The sequence below is a fragment of the Topomyia yanbarensis genome, chromosome 1 (genome assembly GCF_030247195.1).
Source record: "Topomyia yanbarensis strain Yona2022 chromosome 1, ASM3024719v1, whole genome shotgun sequence".
NCBI classification, from domain to species: domain Eukaryota; kingdom Metazoa; phylum Arthropoda; class Insecta; order Diptera; family Culicidae; genus Topomyia; species Topomyia yanbarensis.
In genome coordinates this window covers 15103602-15127924 of record NC_080670.1, presented here as the reverse complement: position 1 = coordinate 15127924, position 24323 = coordinate 15103602, and the positions used below count along the sequence as shown (strand labels likewise).

At 41.8% G+C, this 24323-nt stretch overlaps 1 protein-coding gene and 1 long non-coding RNA gene across 3 annotated transcripts in view; one reads left to right on the top strand and one right to left on the bottom strand.

Moving 5' to 3' along the window:
• Nucleotides 1-22081, bottom strand: part of LOC131676955 (protein distal antenna-like) — a 112582-nt gene extending 90501 nt beyond the window's left edge. The window contains exon 1 of one of the 2 annotated variants that reach the window (XM_058956404.1): nucleotides 20380-22081. The gene's annotated coding sequence lies outside the window, so the exon portion shown is untranslated. The remainder of the gene's footprint in view (nucleotides 1-20379) is intronic. The other variant, XM_058956403.1, reaches the window with a different exon arrangement.
• LOC131676956 (uncharacterized) lies at nucleotides 240-647 on the top strand. The gene is made up of 3 exons (XR_009303263.1): nucleotides 240-354; nucleotides 417-485; nucleotides 563-647. It is a non-coding gene; the product is annotated as an uncharacterized LOC131676956 (long non-coding RNA).
• Nucleotides 22082-24323: the final 2242 nt, after the last annotated feature.

Below are 24323 nucleotides of genomic sequence, written 5' to 3'. Positions count from 1 at the left end.
GTAATTTGGCTACCGAAAGAGGCTATCGACCTTATCAAGAGTTCACGAACCCTTGCATCCTTCGGTGAAGAGTCTGTTTCACTCTGATGGCTGGCAAGCGACGGGCTGGCACACTTGAAGCCACCCGTAGAAATGAGATGCTGTTATGCAGCTGGGGAAACTCGGGACTGTTAATGCGAATTCGAGAATGTCGCTATTGTCCACTTCGTGGAAAATACGTCAGATCCGCTAGCGAAGACCTTCAAACCGCGGTTAATCTGAGGATTTTCAAAGCCCAATAAACCACTTTGAACTAATCAGTGGAAGAGGCAAGAGTGGTTCGTCATTTGTTCGCGCCGTGATGTGTTCAGCGTGGTAATTAAATTCGGCCTTAAAAGTTTCACCCAGTTCAATAATCAGTTTCCCTTCCCTAACAGAATAGCAATTGATAGTGAAACCCAAATTAGCTTGGCGATTCTTGTGTGCGCACCGAAGAAGATTTTAAGGTAAACCCGTAATTTTGGTTACCAAAAAAATGTGCTTGTGCTTATTTGTTCCCGTGCAACGGCAATCTATTTCACAGGTTCGTGGCAGCCGTCGAACGTCCAAAGCATCACATCTCCTCGTTGGTAACCACTCTTGACCCCACGGTTCGTCTCAAGGTTGGTCCCGGTGGTACACGTGACCGGAAGAAGGCAGCATCCGTCAAACCGCGCCTTGGCAGGACCATTCGACTACCGAAACGCAGTACCAGCACACCCAGTACATTTTCCGGTGACGACCGGGAGATTTGGCGGCACTACCCCGCCAGCAGTCCACGAATCGGCGGTGAAGATTATCGTCGTACACTAGGCGCGATCAGGAGTGATTGCACATCGCATCAGCAGCAGCAGCAGTAGAAGGAATCGCCGTCTCCCGCCCAACATCGTCACGTAAAACCTAGGTCGTGAGTAGAGTGTTTTTATGTTTGTGATGTCCATGCGCATGGGGTCACCATAGACGGCCGTACCCTACCGTCAAGTTTTACCATCCGTGGCTCGCCCATATAGATTGCCGTTCAATTAGCACAGCACTGAACAAAGCACACCTCGAGAGGACGCACAATAGGTAGTATTGCGTCGCACAAGATAGGAGAGAGGATGATTGAAGGGAAGGGAAAACTGCCTAGCTAGGTTGAAACGAATATCGGAATGAGAAACTGAAGGAGGATTGTATAAATAAATGTATTGATGTAGCGAAAATGTGCTGTTTGCGATATAGCAGAAAAATGCATCCCGTAGGGTAAATGTACTGATTGTCGTCTTGGTGAAGTTTTTCAGTTCTAGTTAAATCGTGTCGTGTTAGTTTTTTTTGGTTGTTTGTTCTTTTACTGGGGAGGTTGGCCCCGATACCATCCGGAATCACTCTCTAGTCGAACTCTGATTGATCGAATTGGCGGTTTGGACTTTGCCAGTGATGATAACAACCCGCGAGTGTAATCTTCGTTTCGGAATAAATTCGCATTAGCCGTTTCGGATTATCTTTGGCTCGTATAGCACGCGGATCATCGACGCGGACGGACTGTGTCTCCAGCTAACTTGCTTCCTTCCTAAAGAGAGGAAAACCAGAACCTGCTCCCGAGGGGTCTCACTAGGCCGGCCAGCTCTATAACAGGTGGGTGGTCTCTCAACTGAGAGTGGCGCATAAACCACCCACTTACCTACCTCGGAGGCTCGTTAGGCTGGCCAGTTACAATCTGGCGCCGATTAGTAGGGCAAGAATTGTACGGTTCGCATCAAACTTGCATTCTTCGGGCTAGCGATCGTGACGCTTCTGGATCTTTGAAGTCTTCACAAAAAAAAAAATTCGTCCCAAGATGCTGCCTCAAGGCACGGCGGGAGAGTGTGTGAACTGTTTCACAATGGGCTGTCAATTTTTTTTCCATTCTCATCATTCAATTGAAGCGTATTCTTGGTTGAAGTTATGTCACCGATACTTTTGTTTGAATCTACATGTTGACAGGCATCTCACTAAACTAACGGGGTCACCCTGTAGCCTAAATTGTTCGATGGTTTTGACTTTCCACAGTTCAAATACAACTAACACGACACACTCCAACAGGTACCGGCTCTTTGGTGAAAAAAACAAAAGCTACCCGTAACCCAATCCGCGTACCCCTCGTTGAATCTAACGTTGCGTTGCGTTGCGTTGTGACGATGATTTTGGCGGATTGCACACTGACTTCATCATGTTTGACTGCTGATTATCTAATAAGAGTTGCTTAGGAAGTGGTAAGTAGGAATTCATACCAATCCGACCCATATTAAAACCTCAACAGCATGATAGCCATCATTGCCGGCCGCCCCCATCTCCATCGTTCACGGGGAAGGATAAAGGATAAGGTAGACGGGAAGTGTTGATGCTCCACCTACTTAACGGAAGGACGACGATTCATCAGACTCTTCCATAGGTGTCGCGGAGTTGGTGGTTTGGAAGGGTATCAGGTCTAGGATTCGCTCCAAGCAAACGATGCGACCTGTAAAGCATGTTTTATTAGGTAGTTGTTTAGTTAGTCTTCGAGTGCACGATCACTCGAAAAAGAGATGATCTTGTTTAGTTTTTGGTTATTTTTAAACTCTGGGCAGCCGGCTACCGAGAGTATACTATGTTCCCTAAACAAAAGCAATTTGAACTCCACACGGCCGACCGTGGGAGTATTGCCTAGAAAAGCTAATCTTATCCGCGTAATGGGCCGGATCACTATTTATTGCAACAGTATTTGGACAGAATTCGCTACTTCTTCTCTACGATATATTTATTGGCTTGAAAACTACCGAGTGATAACACATTATACAGGCAAAAATAGCGAGAGATGTTATAAATCAAGGAAAGTATTTCTTATTTTCCATATCGGATTGTTTGTGGAATACAAGTATACGAGCGATAATACCGAACACTGAAGGGAAATATAAAGGATTGTTAACCTGATGCACGGGCTTGTTAGCAATAACGGAGCTTTAAATTAGGTTCATAAAAACAGACGCGGCGAATTTTCAATACGTATTGACCCGTCTTCATAGATACTAGTCAGATTAGTCGTATTGGGGCTAATTTCCGATCAACTATTCATTTTTACGGCAATGTTTTCTCGACTAGATCTGTTCGCACCCTCTCATTCTGTTCGCACCCTCTCATTCTGCGGTCTAAGGACCAAATATCATCAATAGACTTAGACTCGCGTGGAGGCATGAGATAGGAAACTTGTAAGAATTTTGCTATCCCACCGTTTGACTACCAGAATGGATGGGAGAACAGTAATACTAGCAAATACCGACTACCATAAGAGCGGTGCAAATTTGAACGAGTGACGTAGAGTACTGCACTGAAAAAAGGACCAGGAGTGCGATTTTACGAAGTTTTAGCTTCCGATGGCCCTACATTTTCTGACAAAGTGAAGTTCTTGAATGTTGAGATTTTTATTACTGTTTAGAAAAGCAAAAGTATCATAAAGCTAGTGTCAGGCCTTCATGAGACCTCAAGGAGTCACTTTTGGAGGTATTCGTAAATGTAGATTTGTCAGTAGACGGTTACAAATATAATAGAAAAATACCTAATTTAACACAACTACAGATCACTTGCAACATAAAAAGCTTTTTGTGAAATTCGACAGCTCCATCTTAGGCCAATTCAATAAATTTCCTACATGAAAGTTTCCATTTTTTAAAAACGGTTTTTAAACCAAAGCTTTGGAAGTTAAACCTTGGCGTGGAAGTGCCGGTATATTAATATATTCTGTTACTTAGTGTAGAATTAGATTTCGTCATTTACGGCTAATATACAACCGCCAGAAGAAACTTAAAACGTTGGTACACAATCAAGAAAGGCGAATCAGAAAAGGTGAGTATATGTCAGTGATTCACTAAATACAGACTGGAAAGAGGGTAATATGGAAAACCTTAAGGTCCGTCCAGATTAAGTCTTCGGTACGGAGCAAAACGTCGGCCTAGGAACTCCTAGCATGTTGTTAGTCGCCTCTTACGACATGGGAGCAGTTCCCAGAGGTTCTATTCTTGGTTGAAATAGTGCAAAAAGATTTCAGCCCGCCGGACACCACACGGCTTCGCGTACCCCTCGTTGAATCTAACGGACATAAAGCCATCCCTCACTCTCCCACTCAATTCTCAGCAGCGCACTCGTCGTCGTCGCCATATTTCGCAAACATATTCAACCGAGCAGGTAAACTCTGTCTCTAATAACCAAAAATTAGAAAATTACGGTTCAACACATCATGCACCACTACGAAAAGACAGCTCGCTCGCGGACAAGGCAGTCGAACAAAAAAAAACTGCAGCTTGTCTAACCCTCGCGTTTTCAAACAAGCCATCACCGAAGAAGGCAGTTCATAGCAGGCGATTGCGACCGCAAAAAACTACAAACCTACATAACGGTTATTCTTGCCCAAAAATTTGAACCCCGAGGGGATATCGCGCTAATTTTACCCTCCGTCACACAATCCCTTCCCGGTGGATTGAGCCTTGCACAGGTAAAGGTTTGCAACGTGCATCGAAACACTTGAGGGGGGGGGGGAGAGGGTGCTTTTATTAGCTAGCCAGAACCACTGTGGTATCGAACCACAGTATAAGGAAAAGGCACACTGTTGGATGATGACGACGAGGATCCCGGGCGGGCACCGCGGCAAAAGTCGCGACGAAATTAAAATCAATATTCGAAAAAAAAAATAAGGGGACTCAAGCTGACGGTCAGTCAGTCAGTCATGTGGTGCGGTGTGTGCGTGTGGTACAAACTGCAGCTCGGTGCTAAGGACGAACGCGAAACGAAAGAAACGGAAACCCACCACAGGATAGCCGTTGTTCCACACACTCCGATACGATTCAACAGCGGGTTAGGCCGGGAGGATAACAACGTCAGCCGCCGCGCCATGCAGTTAGTCGCGTTTTGGCAGCCGGGTCTCATTTCGCTTCTCGACAGGTTGAAAACGGTTAATTATAATTCATTAGAGTACGTGTTCTCCGCCCGAATAGCCGACAGGGAAACGGTTGCGTGCCAGGCTTGGCCTGGCCGTCCAAGACTCAAACTGCTAGTGGATTCTAGATTGATGGGACGCGACAACAGCAAACAGCAACTTCGTCGTCCTGCGGTCAAAATTGACTGTCTGCGGATTTTTTTTCCTTTATATCTCTGTAGGTCGCGCGATGCGATAGCTACCTGCAGGCTATGGTTTCTGGAAATTTAGGCATCATTAGAGATGCAAATGAGGCTGCGTCGGATTTAGCAGATACCGTTAGTGTCTGGGCTGAGATTTACCGTTTTGACTGTCGGGAATTATCCTGTGTGGCGAAACTTTTACAACATCGTTCAGCCTTGAACTGACCTCCAACCGATCGAAGAAGCTAAACTCCTCCAATTACCGCACATGAGCAGACACAGACAATTCTTTCCCCAGCGTGCAAAAAAAAACTCCGTACGTGTCCTTTTCGGTGGCGAATCGATTTTCTTCCGTCTTCGTTGTCCCTCGCGGGATGGCGATTCTGGGTGGAAAAGGTCCTCTTGCTTAACTACACAAACGACCGGGACGGACGGTCGGACGCAGAGGCAGAACGTGCTCAGGTGTCCACTACACACCGCAATCTCACAACGCGCGCGCGGTTGGAATGTCGGATGGTGGTTCCGTCCGGCGCGGGAAAATTCTTAGGTTGCAGCCAAGTTTACTGCAGTGTAGTACTGCTCTACCACCTTCAGCGACCGACCGGCACCGGTGTGGAAAACGCCTAACCAACCCCACATGCTTGATTTCGAAGAATTCGCGAACCAGCGGGTGGCGTATGTATGTGTGTGCGTTTGTATGTGCGCTATGACCGCTGCTGTCAGCCAGTCAAGCAGTAAGATTAAATAACTCATGAGGAGTGCGGAGGTTTTCTTTCGCCCTTTTTGCCGTTGTTCGTCCAAAATCACCCTCATCTCTTAGAGAGCTGCAAAATATGCGCATACAGACACACGTGGGCACAATTACACACATACACACACGTGCGCCGCGATGGCCATTTACTTCAATTTGTGAATTTTTCCTACATTCTGTGTCAAGCAGCAGAATTTTTTTTTGTTCCCGTGAGGTTTTGCTTTCTTTTTGGCGTTGAACCTATCCTGCTGCTGCTGCTGCTGACCGATGTCCATCTTCTTAGTAGAGTTCAGGCTACGTTCCCTTGTTCTCTGTGTCCAGTGTCTGGTGTCCGTTCCTTTCACAGCGAGAAAACTATTTCCCTCTGCTTCTTCTTCTTCTTGGTGGTGGTAACGGCACTGACTGATGAGTGAGAGAGACCAAACTGACCAAGTTGGATTTGGGAATGGCATTGGTGGCGGCAAAATGCTTGTTGACCCATATCGTGTCGTGCCGGGATGATACGGGATGGGCTGAAAAACGTTGATCTTTTCTTTGGAAACCCCATCAGTTTCGTTTCGAGGACGGCGTGGCCAATAACCAAAATGATGGTAGTCGGGCCAAAAATCGTAGTCTATTCGTCGCAGGCAATACGATGTAACATCGGCGAAGCTGTTCGGTGGTAACACTGAATCCTACTATTTTTCATTGGCGCCTCTCTCCGTTAAAGTTTGTGGTGAAGACATACTTCGAGATTAAGTTCGATTCTATCTTTTAGCCATTACGGATGTCGTCACAGTCGAAAGCTAAAATAAAGAACAGTTATTTCAGTTGCAATACGTGATCAACGGGATGGAAACACAAACGACTAAAACAAAAATTCGTTGGTCTTATCCCTATTAGTAGAATAGTGTACATCAAGATGAGTGTATTGCAGGAGCGTTCTTAGCTCGAGCCGCTACGTTTATGCACAGCAACGGTTGATTTCAAATGATGTAAAATGTGTCCCTCTCCTTGACTGAGAAAACAAAGTTGACTCCTATGGAAATCACCTGTGTCCAATTGCATCATAATACAGGAAATATTTATGTACAGAGCCGATATTTATGATTTTGTTTTCGTTGCAACTTGAAACACGTTGTTGAGTATGGGTAGCACTTCCGGTGAAAATTTCAACGTGTCGACATGTTGGTTTTCACCGAGTGCTAGATAATTCGCTTTTTTCACCTTGATTGGGCGAATTACTCGTGCTGTGGTGGACCAATTTTGTGGCGCTGCGAGTTTATCGTCGGTTAGTCACAAAAAGTAAAGTCCATTGGACTATAAACGAAAATTAACTGGCAATATAGCTTTATATGCTGTGCCATTTTGGGCTTTGTTTCACAAACAAGCCAAACAGAAGCGAAGAAGAAGAAGAAGAAGAAGAAGAAGAAGAAGAGTATGGGTAGGCCAACCCACTCGATTACAAGATTTGTCACCGCTAACGACAGCTACAACTGTGAAGGAGTGAAAAGACAACTTTTAAAAAATCAATTTTTTATAAGCTTCAAGCGATCCACAATTAGCAAATGAGATGTCGTTGGCAGGAAAAGCCGGTCGTTTAAGTTGGTATTTGTACAATTCTCTAGTTAATCGTTCTCAATTATGGACTAGTTATGTGTAGAGAATACAATTGCTTGTTCGCGATTTAACATCTACAACTGTTCAGACCACGCAGTAAGTTACAAACTGAAACGTCAGTCGATTTCGAGCAGCTGACGGCACTTGTTCGTGTATACTGAGTTAAATACCGGTATCCTGCACATTGCGTTAATGGAGATGTCTCGGTCCAACTACAATGTGTTAATCTTGAAGCATTGTTTTACAGCGGTCATTGACTTTAAACCTTCTCGAACTAGTCTGTCGCGTCGCTGCGAAAAGGGGAGCGCTTGCTGAACGAGAAAAATGCGTATCGCCAGGGCGTGCGCATAGCGTAGTTGGTAAGTCGATTTTCTTGTACGCAACGCATCTGGGTTTGATTCCCAACCCTGCACTTAGGGTTACAGATTTTTGTAAAGAAATTTTTCTAACCCGAAGAAGAGGCGAATGGCCCTAAGATTGAAACCTCTACAATCGAAACAAAAATGTCAAGGCCTCAAACTCGAGTGTAACGACTATCGACGCTTAACGATTCTCAATGCCATCTATAAGGAACTTTTTCGTTTTCTGTTAAGTATTCTGTTGAATCCCTTTTTGGGCGGGTTTCGAAAAGAACGATCAACGACGGCCCTGATGCTTTTACCCTAAGACAAATCGTGGTTAAATTCCGGGAGTATAACTAGTTGACTCGTCATCTGTTTGTGGATTTTAAGGCGGCGTACGATTCAGTGAAACGAAAGAAAAAATTGGGGCAGTTAATGCTTGCACAACGCTCTCGGATTAAACTGATTCCTATGACGCTATATGGATCAGATTCGAGTGTCAAAATAGCCGAATATGCATCCGGTACCATTATCAGGAGATGCTTCGTCGCTTCGTAGACGACATCGACGTAGCGTTACAGTGGAATAGGTATTTGTGCCTTTTACATAAGAGGTGGCGTGAATCGTACTGACGATAAATTGTACCAAAACAAAGTACATGATAGCTGGTGGAGAGCGATACAGTCCGAACGGTGTTAGTTCCTAGGAGGAAATCGATGAGAAACGATACGAGGTTGTCGAAGAATTTATATTTTTGGAACACACATGACATGCGATAACAATATTAGCCGCGAAATACAAAGACATGTTCCGATTACGGACTCTAATGTTTGCGTAGACAGCTAAAACCCTAAAACTAGCCTACAGACGTGCACAAAAATTACTCTATACAAATCGCTGATACTCTCTGTTGCCCTGAACGGCAATGAAGCGAAGTCATTGAAAGAGACAAACTATGCTCGGGCGTCTGTTGAGAGAGGTTTGCGCTTAATATTCGGTAGCACAATCGAGAATGGCGCAGGCCCTGAACCAAGTGTACAAACATAGTGACATTGGAACCCGAGCAAATGAAGAGCCCATAATACCCCCATGAACTGGTCATCTTTCACTCTCACCGCATGGTGTTTTTATAGTATTTTCAAGTTTCCTATAGATCCCATATAAAAGCCATATTTTGGTGTATTTATGTGTTATGTGAAACTTGGCGCGGACCATATTTATGGTCTTTTTAAGGGGTTGTATGGTGCTTGGACCCATAAGAATTTGCTCGGAAAGGCAGAGAAAAACACGACCGGCTACTATGGGCTATCATACTTAGTTGCGTTTCGGCTTCGCCTCATCAGAAACCGACACTAACTTATTGTCGGGATAGATTAGCGCCGGCTTGACGCAAATCCCTTAAAACTAAAACACACTTTGTGTTTCAATCGAACGACTGATCAAACGTGATGTCCCGTTCGAGCAGAAGTTCTGTTTATGTCGATGAGACACAGTGAAGCCGCATAGGCCTGCTAGGCCAAGACAAGTTTCGGCTTCACTGTGTCTCATCGGCATAAACAGAACTTCTGCTCGAACGGGACATCACGTTTGATCAGTCGTTCGATTGAAACACAAAGTGTGTTTTAGTTTTAAGGGATTTGCGTCAAGCCGGTGCTAATCTATCCCGACAATAAGTTAGTGTCGGTTTCTGATGAGGCGAAGCCGAAACGCAACTAAGTATGAAATAAGGATTTGTGCCCTCCTGTACAAAGACTGGTTTTACCAACAAATTTTCACCCTAGTGAGCAATTTTGGTTTTTACCAAATTTTCCTCCTTAGGGTGAAATATAGCATAGTACTATAGGCTAGATAAGCAGCGCAAAAACCGGAACAGAGTCCAACTAAAGCTATGTTCAGCAGTGAACCTGGAAAAGGTCGGGGCTGATCCCGCAGTCACTGGTTGTTTGCCATCGAAATGCATGCTGCGGGCCTTCAAGGAGACTGGAAAACAGCGGCCCATATCGAATAACTTGGAAGTCTAAAATATATTCAGTCATAATTCAGGGCACCCGGATTGCTCGGACTCTATGATGATGATCACTTAACAACCACAAAGTTTCCTCGGATTCTGAGAGTCCTGCAAATTGCTGATCAAATTGATGCGAAAATCGCCAGTATTGTAATTATATAAAGTATCAAAGACTCCGTTAATCTCACGCTTTTAATTCAGTCAAAAAACCGAATTGGAAAAAATACTGTGAGCTTGTTTGGCATCTCTAACTGAAAATCTTACGAGACAGTGCTAGCCGAAATCAGGTTACGATTTCACTGTTTCTCATCAGCAAACAAAGCTTCTGTTCTTGCGGGACATTACTCGTGACCAATTGCTTCAATATGAAAGCAAATAGTTTTTCCATTTCAGAATGTAGTAGCTATCGGGCGAGTAAGTCGATACTGAAGGAACGATCTCGAAACGCAAATTCCTTGACTTATCAGCGAGATCATTTTATAGGCCGATTTAGTTCCATTTTCTCGGCTGCTTTGACGGTTTCAATCCCAAAAGATTACAGAGATCTGACCCTTTCAGGAAAAACTCTGTTAAAAACCAATCTATAAAGATGAACTGAACATCACCTATTTTTAGCAAATATGGCCTAGAATGCGTAGAATTTCAACATAGACTTCCCATGAACATCGACAAGTTTTTACCGGTGTTCAAAATTACGTGCACGCGTTAAGCCTCAAACATGCTTTGTCTCGACGTACAGGTTCGCCTCGAACATCGAACCCAAGCGAACGATGTACAAACTCTAGTTCAAACATCCGTGTACGTACACCGAGTGCGCACACGAGAACGATTCGCATAAGGCAAAAAGAGTCAGTACTAGTAATTATGAGAGTAAGAAAGCGAAAACTGGTGCCACGAATATATGAGAACGCACACCGTGTACGCACATGGGGTTCGGTTGTGCAGGCGACCACGTGCACATGTTTTGGTACGAAATAGCGTGTTTGAGCTCGTATACGAAATGTGGGTTTCAATATTTTTTGGGCCGTGTGCCCTGTCACCTCGTGTGTATGAGCTTCAAAGGGAGAAATATAGCATAGACTATCTGGTGGCAAGTCTGAGTCAGATACTGATGAAACGAAGTCGAAACGAGCTCCACATTTTGATTCGCTAGCCAAAAATAGGATTTGGATCGCACCTTCTCACCAACAAACCAGAACTCATTTTTTGTTTTGGTGCCGCAACGGTACCAGTTACTGACAAAAAGAATCTGAAACACAAAATCCAACTTTCTGGTGCACTATGCTATATTTCTCCCTTAGAATTCCATAACTAATTCAACTTTCTAGTGCGAAGACGGTACATACCAGAGACTAATCCGACGAAGTCCAAATGCTATCCTTGGCTTACTAAGTGATTGACATCAGTCGCTCTTGTAGCCAACCGCAAACTACCCTTTTCACCGTTTCTTAAAATAATAATTCGAAATGGTCTCACAAAGATGATAACTATATCGAAAAGCAGAACCACACTTTTAACAAACTAACCTAAATTGTAGGTAAGGAAGAAGTCTTACCCGTCTCACAGCTCACAATGACCTTCGCTTCCTCCGCACAAAAAAACGGACCCTTTTTTCCACAAGCCCCAGATTCCAGGAACCGCCAATTTTATTCCGCGCAACTCCGCGACCTAATTCATCGTCCGTATTCCTCCCCAGAGCGTCTCTATACATAACCGTTCGTACTGCGTCACCGTCATGTTTGTGTTTTGCTTTGGAAACAAAACGAATCTGTACCCCTACTTTTAGCAATTTTACCCAAATTATGTTGGGTTATTCAATGTCCATCCCCGTTCGATTGACCTTTTTCAATTTGGACTATAGACTGAAGTCTCATTAACGGCGGACGCATGCGTTAATTTACCATTAAATGCAAGAGAAAGCTCTGAAATTGTTTTTTCGATTACTTAAAAATCAAAGTAGGAAATTTAAAATAAGAAACGCTTCACTGAGAAAAGCGTACTGTAATAAGTCTAGTGATTCTGTTGAAATAACAAGTACACGGATGAGAAAAACTATCCAAAATTGAGTTTTTTATAAAACAAACTTAATTTGCATAAGCAATTCCAAGGAAATCACGTTAAAAGTATTGCCTAAGTAACGACAAAACTCACAACTCACCGCTAGGTTAGATCGAGTTAGAACTTTGGGTTAGGTATAATCATTTTTTTGCGAAATTTGCCTAATTTTGGGTATCTCTTAAACAATTTAAAATAATTGAACGAAAGATCTCCACTGAGTCAAATTTCTTGTTTTGGTTATGACCGTCAAAATGAGTGCCAAAATCCAAAATTATCAAATTTTTAATTATGTGTAATGTTAATTTTCCGTGTACATAGAACTAGACTGTCGCAGAACTACTTTCCGAATAGTGTCCTCGTATTTTATCAAACTGAAAGACGTTCTACCTCATCAAATTAACCGGGACTTACTGTTTGCCCTATTAGCGCTTGTAGGATGATCGCGGCGATTCGATTTCCGTCCACCGCCACCGTTCTTGGAAGGGAATGACTCACACCGTGGTGCAAGATGCAAAAAAAACAAAAGCGAACATATTCACCGAAAAAAAATATCGAAGGAACTCCGAAAACGATGAGCCGATTGGAATCACGGGGGGAAATCGTTTCATTTTTTCGGGTTTTATCGTGTTGTTTTTTTCAACAAGATGTAACCATCCCGAACCAACCCGAGCAAAAAAGTGCAATTCGGGAACAGTCTGTTTTTCTAAGTTAGGAGGTACTGGGTTTTAACTCTCCAAGGGGGTCCGAACCTAAACAGATCGAATCTTTTGTTATTGTTATTGGTTGTGTCCCCGCGTGTCGTTATGGATCTGTCGATTCTTCCGGGTGTTTTACGGGTAGTAGACTGGTGTGAGTGGTGTACCAGAAGCTTCCCGAAACGTCATAGCGGCTTAGGCGAATATGAAATGGCATAAAATAAAACAAACAACAAGAAAGAAGACAAAACGCAAACGCATTTGTTTGTGACAGGTACACAGGGCTTTTCAAATTTCTGTGGGTGACAAAAGAGATTACCTAGTGCAGGTACCTACAATGGGGATTCTTCGAGAAAAACGGTGACGCTTTTGTTTTTGGCTTTCAACTGCAAAATCTTGGAACACTTTAGTTATGCGAGAAAGTACAAGACTGGTAATTGTTTGGAATTTATGGTCCTGATCGTTATCCGCAAGGTCGGTGCTTGATAGTTTGATAGCGTAGATCGTAATAAAAGATCAACCACTTCCAAGAATTTTTTCAACTATTGCTTTCGCAACGTATTTGAGGTTATGAAACTGACAAAAAACAAACATTTATAATTCCAACAGATACATTTTTTTGGTTTAAAAACGTCGTTTTCAGCTATCAATCAGCTCAGTGATTGCTGATGTAACCATGCTCGCGTGTTTTTTTTTTTGAAAAGGGCCAATAAGCATACTGACTAAACTCACTACGAGGGAAACATTTTATGAATGATACAAGTTTTCTCTTTCGTCTACTGTTGTGACCTATAATCGGCATCACACCACACTGCGCTTGATCAGTTCATCCAGAATTTCCTTTCGAAGTCAATTTTGACGGTTTTGATGCCCTTGTCCTAAGTTAGTCGAGAAATGAGATTCCCTAATCGGTTACTAACTTACTTCTCCGTTGATAACTCAGTCGCTAAATCCGTAAACAGAGACACTTACTCGTAATGAATGTAAAATCTTAATAAACGAAAAAAGATGTGTTTTGCCCTGCGCTTTACACAATATTCAAAAAAATCAATCAATGCATTCGGGGCATGGGTGTACTATCTTTCTCTTAAAAAATTTAACAGATAACAGATTTTTGTTTTGTTTTTAAGGATGGTCGTTTTTCTAGGCTCTCTCAGTAGAACCTTAATTCCACCATGTTTTAGCTACGATTTACACACGATGCAGTTTGAAACTTATGGCCACAGTCTTGCGGTACACGAAAGAAAGGGAATACCAAATTCGTGATTAATTTGCCACGAATTCCAGTACAATATTTAATAGCGCGAACTTGGGGCCAATTACACGCTAAAACCAAACTAGAACCAAATTGGCACTAATTAGACGTTAAATTCAACCAGTCATGCGATTTGCGTGAACCCCTAAAGCAACTAACTGATCCCGAATGATGGTTATATGCAAAAATTGATTCAATCCATGTTTCCCTTTAAAGAGTAACAAAATTTGCATAGTGCCAGGCGTTTCGTCTTCGATATCTCATCACCAAACCAGAGCGGTCGCTTACCGATAAAACTTGTTTAGGCAAGAAAAAATAAAAATCGATTTTACATATTGGACTATAAGTATCTTCGTATCATATTTTCAAAATGTCGAAACATACAGCTTTGCTGAGAAAAGAGTAAGCTTGAGCTGAACTAGATCAATTAAAGTCCAATTTCATTAAAATAACCGAAAACACTAAACCTGATCGATACGTACTCAGAGCACGAGAGACTTTCCTCGTCAAAAGTAGCATCCTTTTTCCAATGTGTGCCATCTACACTGGTTATAGAAAGCAAGAAGAATATGCCAAATTTGTTGAAGAAAATGATAAAAAATTGTTTTCTAGCTGATCTATGAATGTAAACAGTTGTCAAAATGGGGACGGGCACAGTGTAGTTGGTGAATCGTTCGATGCTCTCCTTGGTTCAATTCTCAACCGGATAAAATGTTGCATATTCTCAGGCGTTTGGCGCTTATACGCCAAAAGGGAAGAGTCCGTTTCGCTGTACTCGTAAGCGATCCAGAGCTTGTTGTGTGCTTGTCTAACCGAGACATCACTCGGTACTAGCCAGTAGCTTTAGGCGTTCATATATGTTGTGTGAACTGTTTGGATTAAGTGTCTAACTAGCGGCAATCTAATGTTAGTTTGGATATATCGTCTAACTGGCAGTAAGTCGGTGTCAGTTACTGACGAATGGAACACGAAACATTCAAGACCGACTTCTCCTAACTATGTTTTTGTCTTGCTACTTGATTGAGTTTACAACTGGCATTGCATTTTAATTTTCTGTTAAATTGCAGTTCATTTCTGATTTTAAATATGGTCGCGTCTGTTCTTCTACTCGCGATCTGCAGCTGTAAGGTGAATCAAAAATTCTTCTATTAAATACATCGCTTTTCTAAGCGTAACAAAATAAATATTCAACCATTAAAACTACAGAACGATTTTTAGCAGTCAACTACAAAAATTTAACCAGGTTCTTCTTGTGGAGCTACACCAACACGGGGTAGAAATATTGACAGTTGTTTACCAAGCTAAATGATAAGGTTTAAAGTGGTTGAACGAAAGGTGTAAGTCTACTAATTCAAGTTTAAATTTTTTTTATTTCTAGTATTTCACGTGAAAATAATTAAAAGGAACTAATAATTCAATTTTTTTTTGGTCTTTTGGCTTAAGTGCCAATACCTTATTTAGGACTGGTGGTATCCAACGGGGAAAAACGATCGGAAATGGTGAGTGAAGCTAAGCAATCATGTGAAAAAAAATTTTGAATTATTAGTTTAATTCGAACGGGCGGGTTCGCTCCCGTCATACCTCTGTTCACTGGGCAAGGGACCAGAAATCGACAGTCTTCATTAGCTCTGTCACCCACCGAAGTACGATGGGTAATGAACTAAAAATTAGACATCAGACGATTATAAAAACCCGGGCCTTGGTATCTAGCGGGGAAATTAAATAGATCAAATGTGTTGGGGTGATCAGCTGCCGTTGTGTGTGATTCCTCGCTTTGCAGACAGGGTACGATCACCGTCGCCAGTGGGATAATCATATGTTCTTTCTGGGATGTCACCATACCCAGGGATAGCATAAGGGTTAGTGCATTGGGCCGGAGTCTCAAAGGTTGCGGGTTCGAGTCTCGCCTCTCTGGGTGGTGAATTTTTTTCACATGATTGCTTAGCTTCACTCACCATTTCCGATCGTTTTTCCCCGTTGGATACCACCAGTCCTAAATAAGGTATTGGCACTTAAGCCAAAAGACCAAAAAAAAAAAAAAATTGAATTATTAGTTTAATTCGAACGGGCGGGTTCGCTCCCGTCATACCTCTGTTCACTGGGCAAGGGACCAGAAATCGACAGTCTTCATTAGCTCTGTCACCCACCGAAGTACGATGGGTAATGAACTAAAAATTAGACATCAGACGATTATAAAAACCCGGGCCTTGGTATCTAGCGGGGAAATTAAATAGATCAAATGTGTTGGGGTGATCAGCTGCCGTTGTGTGTGATTCCTCGCTTTGCAGACAGGGTACGATCACCGTCGCCAGTGGGATAATCATATGTTCTTTCTGGGATGTCACCATACCCAGGGATAGCATAAGGGTTAGTGCATTGGGCCGGAGTCTCAAAGGTTGCGGGTTCGAGTCTCGCCTCTGGGTGGTGAATTTTTTTCACATGATTGCTTAGCTTCACTCACCATTTCCGATCGTTTTTCCCCGTTGGATACCACCAGTCCTAAATTAAAAGGAAGTTCGACTACGATTTTTTAACGTCAAACTGCGTATTGTATATGTACTGTATATGACCTAATGACCCAATTTTAGACTTTTTCTTTGTAGCTGTCGATGACGGAACATAGCTGTACTATTTTTAATTTCTGTAAACCCATTCAATTGCCATGGCCCCTCTCCATTTGCTAGGTTAACCTCCCAAACATGCTAGCCCATGTGGCTAAAACCATTGCCAAGAAAGACAGATAGTGTCAAACAAGAGAGTAATTCCATTTTCGTAGAAAATTATTTAGAAATTGAGTAAGATCGATTTATGAAGCAAAACGAAAAATTTATTTTTCAATTAATGGCCCAATTTAGGATGAAAAAAGTTACACGAGTTCAGTTTCATAATTCTGTACTGATACCAATATTTTAGCCAAGGAAGGGACCTTTTTCGCCTAACAATCTAATATAAAATGTCTTCAGCAATGTTGCTCCAAAAATATTACATATTTTATCATATTTTTGAAAAAAATGTTTTTTTTTATTTTGCTTAGTAGAAATATTTTCAAAAATAGTAGATCTATCTTATATTAGGGAGACTCTCGCAAAAGAAGCGCAATACATTTTGGTAGAACTTTCTTGAAGAGGCACGCAAAAGTAAGCTAGCACAAAAAAAAACAATTTAAATCAAACTTTTTACAAATTTTTGGCCACCACCGTCATCTGTCACCGCACACTTAGGGTACGTTAATTGCAAGTATCATATCTATATTTGGAGAATTGAGATTTCTTCCCAGGTTTTTCCAACGGTGCTCGGTGTCGGGAGCATCGACCTATTCCCTTTTGTCTGAGTCTACCATACACAAACAGCAAGGCGGTTATAGTTCACAGACTACATTATGCACATATCAAGACCAGATTCGCACGTGTCAATGTCAGTTATTAGACGGAACACTACATCTACTGTAACCAAATCTAACGCACAGGCTTTAACATCATCGCCTAAATCACGAGTGATTGCCTAACCAGGCACCAGGTGTTCATGCTGTTAGTGGGCTGTCATTTGAATGCGAGTGGAACTAACTCAAGAGATATAAGAGAATCCGAAGATAAGTGATAAAGCTCAATAGACAAATAATATAAGACACATTATTCGGGTATGATATGACATTTCAATCGACAATGCAATTGCGGTGATTGATACGCGATCTACGGCTACGTTTCGATCCCTTTACTGGACCGTCATCGTGCCCAAAAATTCACCAAGGGGCTGATAAAAACGGGTCTTCACTGTAGTAAACTCAGGAATAGAAAATCATAGTAACGCAAATAAAAATTACGAAAATCCTAAAATCGTCACGGAAACCATAGTAAACTAATGAATAAAATATCATGGTAATGCACAGATAAATTACGAAAATCATGACTCACCTCCTGAAATCGTGAACTAGTTAATACAAATCAGTGTATCTTCAAATTAAGAACAATAATATAAAAACAAACGAGATATCACCAGGAAAATTTCAATCAGAATTAAACTTGATTTTTTTTTAAATATGAAATCACTTTTTGATGAAGAATTAAAATCGTGATACAGGAAAAACGTCACTAGCCATGATCCCAAATAAACATTCGAATGTAGCGCTCCATGATTTTTTTTTGCGTGAGCGAGATTTCTGGAAACAGAGTGTTTTAAGAAGGCGAACATAATTATTCATTGTATAAGGTCACGATTTTCATAAAAGGACAACTTTTTTCTCTAATTTATTAACAGATTATTTTCATGTATAGGATGTCAGGGTCCTAATCTAATAGATCAGTTGTCTTCCATAAAGTTCGATTGTTATGTTTCGTTTTCATCTCATCAGTAACTAGCACCAACTTGGGAGTCACACGATAAATCTAAACAACCACTTTTATGAATGCCTTAACCAACTTGGCTGGATCTTAAATGATGTCTCGGGAAGCAACCACTATGCAGTTTGCTGATGATAAAACGACAAAGAACTCTTGTTTATTAGCCTCAGAGCCAAACTCCTGGCATATTTACTCCGTATATGGAAAAATTTGATCACAGCGAAGACCCGAATTTTTTTTTCATCCCCTGTTTTTGTCTATACCCGATTCTATCAGCTTTTTAACCCGATTTAATTGGCCTCCCGTGAAAATCCATTTAATGGGCTCTAGCAGACGAACCAAGTCGAATACGAGTAAATCCTTTCTTGAGCATATTCTTCTTATCTTATGAATGCTAAATAAGTAAAACTAAAAATTTCAATTTATTTCAAATTTTGCAGCGGAAGAACCCTTTAAGAGAAACGTACACTAAATAATCAGAACATATTGTGAGGCTACGTCTAGGGTCTAAAGAATAATATTTTCACAGCTTCGGTTTATTAAAATTAAAGAGAAAAAAAATGTCTTGATTTTGTCAATGTCAGCCTAAAATACAGCCAGGGGTTGATAAAAGCGGGCCTTCACTGTTTACCAATTTGTACGCGAGGCCACAACACCTAACTTAGATGGAGTAGGATTTTTATGCTTCAAATTCATTCGATCAGTCACTGACACCAACTTGGGGTTCAGAAAGAAGATAAATTCAAACTAGTAACAATTTGGCACTTGTTGGATACGAATCTCGGATTACAAACATGGGCTAAATTTCAATGGCTGTCCAACGTTTCGGTGCTGCTTGGCACCATCTTCAAGGTAAACTGGTTTGTAATGTAGTAATTGGTTTAGCTTTCTTTCAGATACAGATTATACATGTTTGTTTCCATTCACCAACTGTACACACTTAACAACGCTCAAATGAACGCCTGGATAGCTGCATACAATTATCATTACGGGAATGAAAGACAACTCGTGTCTAATTTGATCTAGACCTATCCTTCAATTCTGAACCAGCTATTGACTGTTGTTTGGTTTGTTCTGTTTGCTTGCTTAAATGACAATATAGCTTGTCCTTTGTCTAATTACTTCCCAAAGCTAAACATCGCCAATCAGCATCGAAACTTAGAACAAATATTAAGTTGCGCTCAACTATTTTTAAAAGACTGACGAAATCGTTTTAATACTATATTTTATAGTACATGCTAACGGTTGAACTCTGCACATACAATTATAATTGGTATTTTGTATAGGCTCTTGGTATAGAAGTTAATTTTGAATATTTAAACTGGTTTGAAGCTTTTTATCTCAGGATTACAGTCTACTCAAGTAATGCTTCATTTTTGAATAAATATAAAAATAAGCACTGAATAGCAATTTCTGCATCAGTTTTCATGGCAGTGAAATGATGGAAGTAAAAACAAAATAGCAAGGTAACATTTGTTGATGTGGTCCCACTGAAGACATCCCTAATAAAAAAAATTATACACGAACTTTAACCCATATAATTCAACGATTCCACATATTGTTTGGATTATACCCTGAACAGGTCGTTAGGCTCTTGGATCATAAGATGTTTATTAGGGATGGACCTAGATACTCGTAAGCATTTGCACTGCAATTCTCTATTTTTGAGTTCCCTACGATTCACAGACGAAGTAACCTCACTTTTGAGTATTGATTTAACCTTCCGACTGTCGTGTAAGTCCACTTTAGAAACTCTAGTAAAATCGTCATTGAATCCCGATCTTTTCAGTAGCAGTCAAAATCCAGTAATTTTTTTTCCCAGTTCTTTGATTTTTTCGAGTTCGATGCTTTTTTGGGATCACTGAAATTCATGAACATTTTCAAGCGCACACACAGTGAATCCTTCTCACCTCCTAATTTCTAACATGTAGTCCTAAAACCTAAGAACAACTTTTCCCCCAACACATTCCCGCACAATTCCAACCCCTCCCGTCCGGCTTGCAGATCCGTGATAAATTCCACCGCACAAACAAAACCTCGTCCAGGACGCACACTTGTCACACTGAGAAGGGGGGAGCTCGGTGTGAACACCTTTGCAAACTACCGACTAAACTAGCCACCAAAAAAAAAAAAACAAACGAAAACAATAGCGACTGAAAAAACCCCAACAACCCCCACAGGAAGAAACAGAAAGTACTTTTTTCCACTTACATAAATTACAATCCCAACCGGCACGAGCTGCTGGGGACTGCTGTTGTTGCTGTTGGAGTTGCAGGGTGCTGGTATACGACGACGCTGCTGCTGCTGCTGATAGTGATGCTCGTGAAGATGCTACCGGGGCTGCAGCGGTAGTGGTAGAGGAGGACGAAGAAGCAGAAGCCGCAGGATGATGGGGAGCAGCACGGTGATGCCTTTGCGGCTGATGCTGCTGCTGGTCCACGATTAGGGCTTCTGGGCTGAAGCTCTGCGGCAGGGATGCAAAGGTCCCCGTGCAGAAGGCGGCAGCCTTAACACGCGCGCGAAAATCTAACGACAGCACGAAGCTGGGATTGGACCTGGGCCTTGCTTGCACCAGGACACGACGAGGACACTGAGCACCAATTTACTTAAGCACACACCGGGCACAAAAACACACGGGCCCTGCGTTTTTCTTCTTTCTTATTTATTTTTTTTCTGTCGTTATATTTTCTCGAGGGTTCGCGCGACTTTCGCGGATACGGCCGGTTCGTACCGAAAAAAAAAATGTTATTTTTCGCTGCTCCTAAGTTTTTTCTTCAACTGACGCGTACTACCGCAGGGAGTAGGGGGGCCACACTTCACGATTTTTTCTTACTTCACTTTCTGTAGCTGTTGTTGTTGTTGTTGGTAGCTGTGATTATATTGCGGCGAATTTTTTTCGCCGAACCCTCACGTCCTCGTGACGAGAGTCAACCGAAGCACCGTGAAGCGCAAAAAGGACGACCAAGACGGTAAACGTACGTCGTTGATGTAGGGCAACCGTAAGAAGGCTTGTTTGTTTCGCAGTCCAAACTTACTGTACAGTAGTTACTGAACTGTGGGGATAATCCTTGGGAGACTTTTTTTTAACAACTTTCTTCGCCGAAATGGTCACTTGAGAGCAGTCAGGATTTCTTGGCAAAAGCTCCTTGGTAAAAAAACACTCGTATCACACTTCTTAAATTTCACCGGTATGCTGTAGTTTACTAATCACACAAGAAACGTAGTCCTTTTCAAAGTACATCCAATGCAAGCGATTTCAAGATCTTCGGTAATCCACTCTGTGCAGCGATCACAATCGCGCGATAGAACAAAAGGACCCGAACGATCCTCGTTCAGCGAAAAACGACCGAAAAAAAATCCGCATTAATACACAATCAGCTAATTGTTTCCGTTCCCTTTGTCCGTCACTACTCGCTCGCTGATTGCGGTCGCCGTTTCTTTTGGTTTGGCTATTCTTCAGCTGTTGGCTCTTCGGGGGCCGGCAATCGCACTACTGGCTTACTACTGCTGCTGCTGACCAAACATCCTTCGCGTCACGTTTCTCGAACACAACTAAGTTGGAAATTTAAATAAGCGTACCGAAATGACGGGATGATGGAAAAAGATGCGTTTTGCACTTTCCAACGCACTCCAACGTTCCGTTCTCGCTCGCGTCCGCCGCGTGTCTTTCTCTCGTGCGCGCTCCTTTCGCTCTGCTGCTGGCCGCTTGCTTCTGCCTGTCGTGACGATGCCGTCGTTCGCTTTCGTATACGGTTATGCGAGAGCGAGCGGTATCCTTTCGGCGGTAGGCTCTCGCACACGCGAAGACGCGGTCGATGTTCATCAGCGATTGCTGCTATGACGGTGTGGCGGTGCCGCGCACATACACTTTCTCACTCCACTTTGCAGTGCTACGAGCTGAGTCTAAACAACTTCAACACACTCGCATATCTTTTGCTCTCTCTCTCTCTCTATCGCGCACACACCAGCAACATAACTTGCTTGCGATCATCAGGCAGGCAGGCAGGTACTATATACACACATTTGTCTCTCACGTTTCCATGCGGAACGAATCGGTTTTTGAACGCAGCAGGCACTCAGGCAGCGATTTAAATTGACTCTCCCTCTCGCATTTCGCAAACACACGTTTCGCCCTTTCGTCGCTCGTTTGGACACAACCGCACACAGCGCCGGTCAACCAACCGCCTGCGAATCTTTCATCCCATCCCCGTCACAGCTATCCACTAGTCTTGTTGACCATCGCGGATGTTGTTGAGTATATATGTGTATGTTCGGAGTCAGAAAGCGGTGGCACCGTTGGGAGAGTTTTTCGGACAAAACTCGGGGGCGGTAAATTGGTGACTCGTTTCGACTTGATTTTTCTACCGGTAACGAACAAAAGGGGCTCGTTACCGTCCAGGTAAAGAAACAAGTGTGACTGTGCATTTTGATTGCTCCAGTTTCATGGAGTCACGGAATTTTCTTGAGGACTCAAAGCTAGTGATGTTACTTGTGATTATTCGTGATAACCGATTGACATAGTAAATTTATTGTGCCTGGCAAATTAAATTTATAGAAATTGAAGCTACCCAAGTTTGAGGTTGTCAATATTCTGGAGATTTGATACATTCGACCACTGTTGTTGCATCTGGTGATAACTTGAATGAGATACACACTGTATTCTTGTTGTTCACGAACTTGTTTCGCCAGATTTTTTTTTTGCATCTTATGCGTGGAAAATGACGATATTATAATAAGATACCGGATTCATGGAACGATTTATTCATGGAAAAACCGCCAAAGATACTTTGTGTTATTTCGAGAAACCGTATCATTTGGAGAAAGTGTGTTAAAAAATGCATGTTATTTCAAAAAACCATGCGAAAAATGTGATAAATATTATTTCATCGACTGATACATTTCAGATGAAAAGGGAAAATCAAGATTTGGACATTTACAAACACATAGGCAATAATTAATTCGTCGTTCTGCATACCTAGAACACTTTAAATCAATTCATTTTTACCTGCACGCAGTTTTCATTTCGACAGTTAGATTCGTGGACAATTTGATGTAGATACTGAACCAGATCCAGACAACCGCGAATGTATGTTGGATAAATTCACATACGGGTTTCGGTCTTGGAATTACAATACTACTGGATGCTTTAATGGTCGTCAACAAATAATACCAGTTGAAGTACAGATGCAAACGTAAAGGGTCATTATAAGAAGTAATGCTTAATTGCAGCTTATTTTCCATTTTTCACAATATTCCAAATGTAAGTTATTGGTTGAATCCTCAGAGTCGGGAACATATTTTGAGATGAGCTAATGTACAGGTTGTCTCAGAATAGATATCACTAAACCAAAATCGAAAAGTTGCAAAACAAGCCAACGGGGTTCTATCATCTAATTTTGTACCAGAAGAAGCATTATAAAAACAAATGAGATTAATTAAGTTATTTTTTGAAAACCGTCACAGAAAAAAAATCGTTCTTACGGTTAGCACCTCCATTCGGCAAAATTTTTTGTTCTTTTTTATTTCTTAGAACCTTTTCAAAGTGCGAAAACTCACTTTTAACGAAAAAACTCGTTTGAAAATTTGACAGTGTGTAAATATAGGTTTTTGGTGAAGCAAGCTTCCGTACATGGTCTATGACTGCTAATATATGCAGACAAAATCAATTGAGCAATGAGTTTTAAAAACGATACACTAAAAATTAATTGTTTTTATTTTCCAAAGAAATCTAAGCAGCTCAAAAATTGGTTGTGAAGAATGGTGGTGCTTGTTCTGAGACACGCTGTATGCATAATTAATACTGTAACTACGACAGTTTATCACATTTCTTACTGGGCAGCAATAAAAAAAGTTGCAAATTTTGGATAAAATGCATACCGGTTGTAGAAAAATGAATTACAAATTTCACATTCACTGCCGCTATGTAGATAATTGTATACCTATCCAAGGAGTAGGTTTTTACCCTAGTAGGAGATAGAGATGACCAGATTGATTACCTAATTATTCTAGGATTATGTTGTTGGTGTTTTTATTCTTATCTGTCACGGCACGGTAAGTTTGACGCGCTCTTCTCACACAAAACATCAGGCAGTGTCTTAACGAGTATTGCAAATTTTGCTATTGGTTTTTATTGGTGGAAGGAGATTCCTGTCCCT